Raw genomic sequence first — 10323 nt, 5'->3', positions numbered from 1 at the left:
CTTTCATTTGTCTTTGGCTTCTGTCATGAGTGAGAAGATAAATTCCTTTTGAAAATATCCTTGTGTTCCACCCCTCAATGTCAGGAGTGTCACTAAATGTTGAGATCTTATTAAAAACTGTGCTTTGTCAATCGCAATTGGATTGAGCAAATTCTCCGTCCTGGCACGTCTGTTCCAGCTGCTACTTGGCTAGTATTTTGATCGATAACCTGCCTGCAAAAATGCATGTGTTTATTGTCCGTTGTGGCTGGAGTTCTGTGCCATGACTGGAAGGATGTATGTTAAAAATCAGTATCTCCTCAGGGTCAAGCAAATCTGTTTATTTATAAGCAAACCTTTATACACAATTCATAGATGTCCATATTCACTGGATGAGCAGAAGCAGAGTAAAAACACTAGCTGCTATTTTATAGGACAAATTTGAGGTTCGTTCAAGAATATATGTGAAACAAATAAGAAAAAAAAGAAGCTAGCATCAACATTTCTAGTAAAAGTGCTAGGAGCATGTGTCTAAACCGCCTTCCAAGCTATGCTACACTTTTCTGCCAGGAGGAGCCATTTCTACGAATTGGGAAATTGCATGATCTGGGCTTCTCAGCTTCTCTGGGGCCATGTTTCTTTGAATCTGGTACGTATTAGTGTTCTCCAAAGAAATGGCATATATATGTGTATATATATATATATATATATATATATCTCCTTAAAAATGTGTGTATATATACATGTATATACACATACATATACATATAGATGCCCCAAAGAAGACTTACTTTAAATAATAAATAAACAATAAAAGAGATTTATTCCAAGGAATTGGTTCATGTGGTTATGGAGGCTGGCAAGTCCCAAGATCTGTGGTCAGCAGGCTGGAGACCCAGGAGGACTGATGATATGGTTCCAGTCTGAAGCCTAGCAGGCTCAAGACCCAGGATGAACCGATGTTCAAATTAGAGGGGCCCCTGGGTGGCTCAGTTGGTTAAGTGTCCGACTCTTGATCTTGGCTCAGGTCATGATATCACGATTTGTGAGATCAAGCCCCGAGTCTGGCTCTGTGCTGATGGCCCAGAGCCTGCTTGGGATTATCTCTCTCTCTCTCTCTCTCTCTCTCTGCCCCTCCACCTGCCCCTTGTGCATGTGTGCTCTCTCTCTCAAAATAAATAAATAAACTTAAAAAAAAAAAAAACTTTGACTAGAACAATGGCCCAGTGTTGAAGGCATAGTTGAAGGCCTGGATCGAACAAAAGGGCTGTCAAACCCCAGAAGTTTGTCCTTACAGATGTTTTTAATGTACAGATGTGCCTATATGTATACTCTTTTGTGCTTTACACAAATGGGATCCTACAATCCATATTGCCTTCTACTTGATATTTTTCACCGAATGATAGATCTTGGAGATCTACCTATGTCTTTTTCATCAAAGCACAATATTCTTTCATTCAGTTACACCTGGATTTAACTTAACCACTGAGAATTGATGGATACGTTGGTTGTGCCCAGTAACTTGCCATTCCCAGTCATGCTGCAATGAACACAGTTGTAAATAAGTTTACGTACCTGTGTGAGTAGGTAATTAGGATAAACTCCTGAATAAATTCCAGAATAAAGTCTCGATATCAGTTTTATTGAGTTGTTACTTATCTGCCAAAAGTGTCTGGTTGTTTGAATTATTTTTTTCCATCTGATGCTAGATAAATAGGAATTTATTATACAGGCAAAATAAGTCCCAATATCTCAAAAGACCAGTTTCTGGCAAGTGACTAATGTCAGGGAAGACAGAGCTCTGGGTCTGTACGTGTTGGATGGCCCTCTTTAAACATTCATGATTATGTTACACACTTGATAGACTGGACCTTGCTTTTGTGCTTTCCATGAAAATAGATTTTGCTACTGCAAAAGTTGTGTGAACAAAACTATTCTACCCACTTAAGAATACACTTAAGATCCTTTTCTGTTTGCATACTGTGTTCTAACTACAAATTATTCTTAAAATGTCAGTTTAAAATGAGGGGAAAAAAATCATTTCCCTAAAAGCATTCTATAATTTATTTATTTATTTATTTAAATTTTTTTTTTAACGTTTTTATTTATTTTTGAGACAGAGAGAGACAGAGCATGAACAGGGGAGGGGCAGAGAGAGAGGGAGACACAGAATCGGAAGCAGGCTCCAGGCTCTGAGCCATCAGCCCAGAGCCCGATGCGGGGCTTGAACTCACAGACCGTGAGATCGTGACCTGAGCTGAAGTTGGACGCTTAACCGACTGAGCCACCCAGGCACCCCAGCATTCTGTAATTTAGGCAGAGACCCCAATGACCATCAAAAAGCTCGAAAAGGAAAACGTCTGGTAAAACAATATAAATGGCTTAAGAAGTTTCTTTCCTTGAAAGGGCTTGCTTTGTATGTCTCTTGTTTAGTCTTGAGCAAATTGCCCTTGTTTTATTTGGAGTTTTTATCAATCTCTCTAAAATCATTGAGAAGGTGGCCTTATTTTCGAGGGCATCTGTTGGTATAATTGAGCTGAAATAATGACAGTGTTTTTGTTTACAAATACCTTCTTTTCTCTTATTATAAAGATACTCCACTTTTTTTTTACAACCTTATTGCAGAAAAGGGAGCAAATATACATAAGCTCAGAGAAGCTAAGACCACCCACCATCTATAGCTCAGACAGCTGCTATCAACATCCTTCCACATCCTCTTCTTTTATTATTATTATTTAAAATTTTTTAATATTTATGTATTTTTGAGAGACAGAGAGACAGAGATAGAGAGAGACAGAGCATGAGGGGGAGGGGGCAGAGAGAGAGGGAAACACAGAATCTGAAGCAGACTCCAGGTGCCGAGCTGTCAGCACAGAGCCCGACGTGGGGCTCGAACTCACGAACCGTGAGATTATGACCTGAGCCAAAGTTGGATGCTTAATCCACTGAGCCACCCAGGCGCCCTGACTAATTTTTTTTCAAACCAGATATTTAGAATTCGTAGGAAGTAAGAAAAAATTCTTCAAAAACATGTGAAATGGTAAGAATTTGTTGAACTTTAGTTGGAGGGAGATAAGAGCCCTGGTTAAATTGTGTTGTGTCTTTACATTTTCTCCACACACACACACACACACACACACACACACACACACGTTTTTACTCAGGTGAAACTATAAGCTCAAAATAAACACGAAGTGCAACCTGGAGTAAAAGCGATGTCACAACACATTTACCCCCAGAGGGCACTTTTTAGTAAGAGAAGATTCTACCTCTTTTCTTCATGATGTTCAGCTTATAGAGGAAGAAGGGAGTTCTTGGTATATGTGGTTATGCTTATGAAGGCCAACCCTTTTTTTCCACATCTGCATTTTAAATTATTTATTTATTTTAAAAATATTTTTTAAGCTTATTTATTTCTAGTAACCTCTGCACCCAGTGTGGGGCTCGAACCTGCGATCCTGAGATCAAGGATCCCACATTCTTCCAACTGAGCCAGCCAGGTGACCTTCCACACCTGCTTCCTTTTCATTATCAATTGTTTTCTGAATTATTGTCCAGAAGCCTGCTAGCGCAGCTGTAGGAATTTTAGAGAAAGATTTTGAGAGGAGGAGCAGTACTGTAGTATAGGGAAAAACCCCTAATCCGGAAATAAAGAGACTCCCAAAGAATGACAATAATAATGAAATATTTGTATATTGTATTTTTAGTGTACAATTTATAAAATATATAATTGAATTGAATTATTCAATTGAATAATTCAATTCTATTCAATTGAATAATTCAATTCAGTTCTATTGAATAATTGAATTGAAATATAATTCATGTACTGTAAATTGACCCCTTTACAGTTTACAAGTCAGTGGCTTCTGGTATATTCATAGAGTCAATCAGCCATCACCATGATCTTAATTTTAGAACATTGTCATCAGCCCTGTCCCCTTTAGCAGTGACTCCCTAGTCCTCCCTTCCCCCTTCTCGCCCCACCTTGCAACCACTAATCCACTTTCTTTGTGGATTCACCTACTCTGGACATTTCATATATGTGGAGTCATATCACGTGGCTTTTTGTGTCTGGCTTCTGCCACTTACTATGAAGTTTTGAAGGTTCATCCATGTTGTCACATGTATCAGCATTTCATTCCTTTTTTATGGCCAAATAATATTCCATCATACGGCTGTGCTATTTTTTTTTGTTTCTGCATTCATCAGCTGATGGGGCTCTCAGCTAGTTATTTTGGCCTTTTGGCTATTATGAATAACGCTGCTGTGAACGTTCACATACAAGTTTTTGTCTGTGTATGACATTTTCGAATTTATGCTGTGTTTTCGGATCTGATTCGAACACTTTGTGAGATACGGCAAGTTTTGCCGTTTCCATTTCATAGGTAGCGGAACAGAGGATCTCGGTTATAATTGCCTCGTACATGCTGGAGTCAGCATTCAAATCCAGTTCTATTTTTAAGAATCGCTGAAAGGATGTAAAAAGAAGCACACTATTCCTGAAGAAAGATGAAATTTGTGGTCTATTTTTAGTCTGGTGAAGATGAGAACGTGTTTACCCGTGCCTGTCAGAAAAGCAATGTCGAGACTAATTTACAGATTCCAGAAGAAAATGTTTCCCTGACAAGTGGTCAGCATTGCTTACAAGAGAATTAGAACAAAATTATACCCAGGCTGTTGTATAGGTGCAGGTGGTTTTGTTCTTTGTTATTTGATGATTTTTACTTTCAAGGAAAATCCAAAGACAGATTGTAGCTGTTCACAGTCCTAATGGTTTGCAGAAAGAAACAGCTCCAGATTCTTTTTTTCTGTTAATTGTCACGGGTCTCCTCTTGGAGACATGTTTATGACTAGATTTAAATCTTAACACAGTCTATTAATATTTCAGATTTGGCATCAGACACATTAAATAGTATTATTCATGCGAACCTTGCCAAAAGCGTTCTATAAGTCGAAACTTGACTAAATTAATGTAGTCCTTTTTGATCATTTGAGTCATTGTATATAGAAGTTTTGCTAGGGACTTTGGAAACGGTTTACTTCAAATTTTTCACCCAATTCATATGTTCTGGTCTATGAGTTGGGTCCCCCTTCCCCATCTGCCCTCTTATGGCCAAAAGCCGCATCACTAAGAAGAAAGAACAGGAGCTTAACAACAAACAGGAGTCTTGTTCAGTTTTTTTTTTTTTTTTTTTTTTTTTTTTGCTTGGGTTGTCTTTCCCCCCAGTGGTATTCCTGATGAACTCTGACTTGCCCTTGCCTTTCTCCGGCTTGCTGGGGTTAATCGCTCTTACCTGTGTCAATACTCACGTTCCCTTTATCACATTCCAGTGGCACGATTGGTTTAAATGACTGCGTTCTGTATCAGGCAATGTGCGTCTTGAGAGTTGTGTATTTTGTTCTCGTCAACATCCAGTAGAATTCCTAGCATAGCCACGCAATAAAGATTTGTTGAATTGGATTGACTTTTCCGTAGGATCTCAAGGACTCCGAGTTCTTGACTGCAGTTTGTGAAATCGCTATCTGCCATTACAGTCAACGAGCACTGAGCCCTCAGAGCTGGAAAAACTGAACAGGATGTATACGATTTGTAAAGCATCTTGCCCATATCCCCAGCACTCAGGCAGTTCACGAGTGTATACAGAATTGAAGCCAAGCCAGATAGAAGTAGAATCAAAATTAATATTTAGAACGACTACCCATCCATTTGCATGTAATTGGTGGGGCAGCAATGCGTGGGGTATGTGAAAGGTTTAGATATATTGGGATTAGTTCATGGTCTTTGAGTGGGACTGGGTCATGTTATTAGCCAGTCTCATAAGGATCAATCAGTCTTCTTTCGACACGAAACTATTGAGCAATTAATTTGAGGGTGGAGTCAAAAAGACTTCCTGACTGATTGGATGTGGGTGTCACAGATGAAAGGGTCAAGGACGCTTCCGGTGTTTCTGACCAGGGCCACTGGAAGGATGGAGTTGCCATCCACCGAGATGGGGGGGTTTGTGGTGAAGCAGGTTCGTGCCAGAGGATCCGCAGAGTCGGTCCTATGCCCTACGCAGGCGCTTGGGACACCTCAGTGAACAAAAGAAGTAAAGATTCCAGCCCCCGCCTTTACATTTGCACGGAAGGTTTGGGACAAAAATGTGATCCATGAAAAAATGATGTAGATGTTAGAAAGGGTAAGAAGTAGGAGAAAGTATAGGAGCGGGGAGCAGGGATCAAGAGTGCTGGTGTGGGGGTGCGGGAGCATCTGGAAGTAGAACATTTCAAGCAGAGGAAACAATTCAAATGCACTAAGACACGTAGTGCCTGCTTGTTCCTCCTGGGAACATTTGCGCATGAAGTCTGTATAACAGAGTCACTCAGGGAGAGGAGATCTAATGGGCCAAAGCGCAGGTCCCGTAGGGTCTAGCAGATCATTGTAAGGACTTCGGTTTGTGCTACTCCGGTCCAAACAGGGCGTCGTTAGTAGGTTTCCTGCAGAGTGATGGCATGATCTGACTGGAGAGACTGCTCTGGAAGCTAGGTTGAAAAGAGACTCCAGGAAGGTAGAATAGACCCAGGTGGAAGCAGGGAGACTTTTAAAGATGCCATGGCAGAAATCTAGATGAGAAGAGGTTGGATTCTGGATATATTTTGAAAGAAGAGCCAACAGTGACAGAAAAGGGAATCAGGATGGCTGCAAGGTCTTTGACCCCAAGGACTGGAAAGGTGGAGTTGCCATCAATGAAATAGGGGACTCTGGAGGAGAGGAGTTCTGCAGAGGAGGGTCACGAGTTGCTTAGCACCCCAACCTGGGACACCTGTTAGACATCCAGGTGATGCCCGCACTACGGGAGATGGGAGGTCCATTGGGTGAGAAGCCGCAGGGGACACGGTGCTCCCTGGGTTACAGTTCTGGTGAGAAAAAGATGGAACCATCTGGAGAGGCTTGTGGTGTAGGGATTATACAAAGGATGGGCTGTGTGTCGCAGAGGGCAGTGCGGGAATGGTTCAGAGAGTTGACGCGGAAGTGAAAATGGAGTCAAATAGGGGCTGAGCAGAGCCTTGGGGGGTAGATTGAGGAAGATTCCAGATGGCCTGAAAGTCTGGGCCTTTTCAGGGTGATTGACAGGCACAAGGATATGGGACATAATGAGATACGTCTTGGGGGCTTCAAGACAGTGGTGTTGAGGCTTTAAATGTCAGGGGCTGGATGAAGGTGGGTATCTGGGGCTTTCTTTGGCCCCTATTGGAGGTGATCCAGGCAACATGCTTTCTGTTGACCCCGCTGATGTGTCTAGAAGCCTCTGGGGAAGATAGAAGTTGCCCTAGCAGGTGCCCTCTATTGAGTCCTGTTTATGTAGGTAGAAGACATGGGATATTTGAGACCCTATTATATTTAAAGCACTAGGCTAAGCTATGTGGGGCACAGAAAAGTCATGCGGGTGTTGTCCTTAAACTTTTTGCGATTGTTATATTAAAATTGAAATCATAGTCTCATCACAGTCTAAATAATGGCGGCCTCTGCCATTCTAATACATCTTAGAAGAATCCCTCAAAGAGGGCATTTTGTCCATGATATTCCTCAAGATGGCCGCTGTGTTTATGAGAACATTATTTTTATTATTTTATTTTTGTAATTTTTATTTGTTTTTGAGAGAGAGAGACAGAGCACGAGCAGGGGAGGGGTAGAGAGAGAGTGAGACACAGAATATGAAGCAGACTCCAGGATCCAAGCTGTCAGCACAGAGCCCGATGTGGGGCTCGAACCCACAAGCTGTGAAATCATGACCCAAGCTGAAGTCGGACGCTCACCTGACTGAGCCACCCAGGCGCCCCAAGAGAACGTTATTTTTAAAGGCACTAATTGGCAGTCAGAAAATTCACGTTCAAGTTCCACTTTTTGGTTTACTAATAAATTGTGAATCTTCACGCTCTTTGTGCATTCGCTTTTGACGCCTTTTAATATCAGTATAATGAAATCTTGCTCACAGACAAATGAAAAATAAAATGTGATTATGCATGCAAGAAGTGTTATAAACACACAAAAAGGATCGTAGAAATATAAGGTGGTATTCTCATGGTGAGAAACACTTAATGTTTTTCTGGATGTTTAATCTGTGAATACTGTGGGAGCCTCGAAAGCGCACGTTAAAACACTCAACAGATGCTGTGTCCCATCCACAGGAACTTGAGGAACCAGCAACGATAGTCTGAAAATGGCAATTCCTTCTTAGATTTAGTAATACAAAAAAGAAAAAGAAAAAAATAATAATATTCAAAATAGAATTGTCATCGTTTGCTTTATTTAGCAACCTAGGCTATAAAGAATGAGTGCGACTTTAATATTTTTACATGCATTACAAGTTATTATGAAGTCTTTTCTTTTCAAAGGAAAATTATAAACATCACAGGATTTCATTCTGGTTCTTTTCTCTTTTATTTTATTTTACGTCTTTATTTGCTTTAAGTAGGTAATGTCTGCATGGTAAAATACTCAAGTACACAGAAGCACAGAAATCAAAGTAAATATTTTCATTTCTAACTCCTAGGACCTCCCCATATACACCCTCTGCATTACCTGCTCCCCCCTCCCCCCTCCCCCCTTCCCCCCAGAAAAGAAAACCTCCTGGCTATTACTATAACCAGTAGGTTTCTTTTAAGGGAGCAAATTTCTGTTTTATTTCATGAAAGCAGTCTAGAAAGCCAACACTATGGCAGGTGGGGATGTAGCTCAGTGGTAGAGCGTATGCTTAGCATGCATGAGGTCCTGGGTTCGATCCCCAGCATCTCCATTCCATTTATGCCTTGCTCAGGAAATATATTTCTTTGTGACAGCCACACCACATAGTACAAGATTTTAGTCTCAATGAATTTTAATCAAACACTTTAGAAATCAAAGGGCTCAGGAAATATATTTCTTTGTGACAGCCACACCACATAGTACAAGATTTTAGTCTCAATGAATTTTAATCAAACACTTTAGAAATCAAAGGGAGCTGTTGTTGTTGTTTTAATTTTGACGTTTTGTTGTTGCATTTCACATGCTGGCTCTACTTCCCTAATGGTTAATGATAGGATTTGGTCATTAAGGAAGGGATCGCGTGCAGTCACTATTCCAAATGGAAGGTAGATGTGATATTGAGGACCCAGCCGTTCTACTCTGTTTTTTAGTACAGGGACTAATTTGGCCGCTCAGAATGAAGGGGAAGCAAGATTACAGATGGCGGGTAGGATGGGACTTATTATCCCCAGTTAATCCCTGTATGAGCCAGCAATCAAACACAATGTTGTCAAAGTTAATTCTGCAATAAGCTCCCTGTTGCCACTCCCTCCCGATTTTGAATCTACGATAGTTTACGCACAGAACGACATCCCTCATATTTGTGATAGAAATACTGTTGGGTAAAAAACAAGAAAAAAAAAATCAAGCCACAGCTAGTTCAAGATGAGCAGATATTCAGAGTCGGAACTAGCCACGTAGGCGACGGGTCCCTATTCTGCAACTGAGCCTCCCAAATACTCTTCCTTTTATACTTGCACCTCTTCTCAATGGAGGATAGTAATAAGGACATTCGTTTAACCTTTCTGCCGTGCCTGCTACTCAAGGCACCCGAGGCACAGGCTCCTAGGGCTGGAACCACTCTCGTTTTCTCTATTTTTATTGAAGTATAGTTGACATACAAGGTTATATTAGTTTCAGGTGTACAACACAACGATTTGACAAGTCTATCCCTTGCACAGTGCCCCCCACAATAAGTATAGTCACCATCTGGAACCACTCTTGAGCGATTGCCTACTCCATCAGCATCCATTCTTGATGGCCTTGTTTCAGTTGAATTACCTTTAAGTCATGCCATCTGAATGCGTCTGAGCTCTAATTGTAAAAACACTTTCACTGAAAAAAAAATGTTTATAATTTAGCACCTACCTACAGAAACAATCACATTTTGAGAAAATTTCCTATGCCTGCCTTCCATTTCTCGTGCCGTACTTTCAAGTTAAATTAGTTGGAAATAAGGGAAGGGACACTGCAAATACAAGGGCAAAGAAAGAGAAGAAGGTGCCCGTTAACCTCACGTGTCTCAATTGAGACGCAGAAGAAGCACAGTTAATGCAAGAGCTGTGAAATGTCACTATCATCACTGAGAAAAAATGGTACGAACCGTGGATCATCTACAGAGATGAGCTGTTGGTAAAAGCTTCTCCAACAATCTTGTTTGCAAGTGAGGTGCAAGGAAACCCAACTCAAAGTGGCTTAAATGACAAAGGAATCCATTGACTCCTGGAACTGGAAGCCCAGATACACGACATATTTTGTTGCCTTAATCCATCGACCTTGGCTTCGTTTCCTTTCTTATC

The 10323-nt window shown here is 40.9% G+C and overlaps 1 non-coding gene across 1 annotated transcript; it reads left to right on the top strand.

Moving 5' to 3' along the window:
• Positions 1–8684: 8684 nt before the first annotated feature.
• On the top strand, positions 8685–8756 carry TRNAA-AGC (transfer RNA alanine (anticodon AGC)). The gene has a single exon. It is a non-coding gene; the product is annotated as a tRNA-Ala (tRNA).
• The last annotated feature ends 1567 nt before the right edge of the window (positions 8757–10323 follow it).

The sequence above is a fragment of the Panthera onca genome, chromosome C1, assembly GCF_046562875.1.
Source record: "Panthera onca isolate mPanOnc1 chromosome C1, mPanOnc1 haplotype 2, whole genome shotgun sequence".
NCBI classification, from domain to species: Eukaryota; Metazoa; Chordata; class Mammalia; order Carnivora; family Felidae; genus Panthera; species Panthera onca.
Note: the sequence above shows the minus strand (reverse complement) of the source record. Positions and strands in the feature narration are given on the sequence as shown.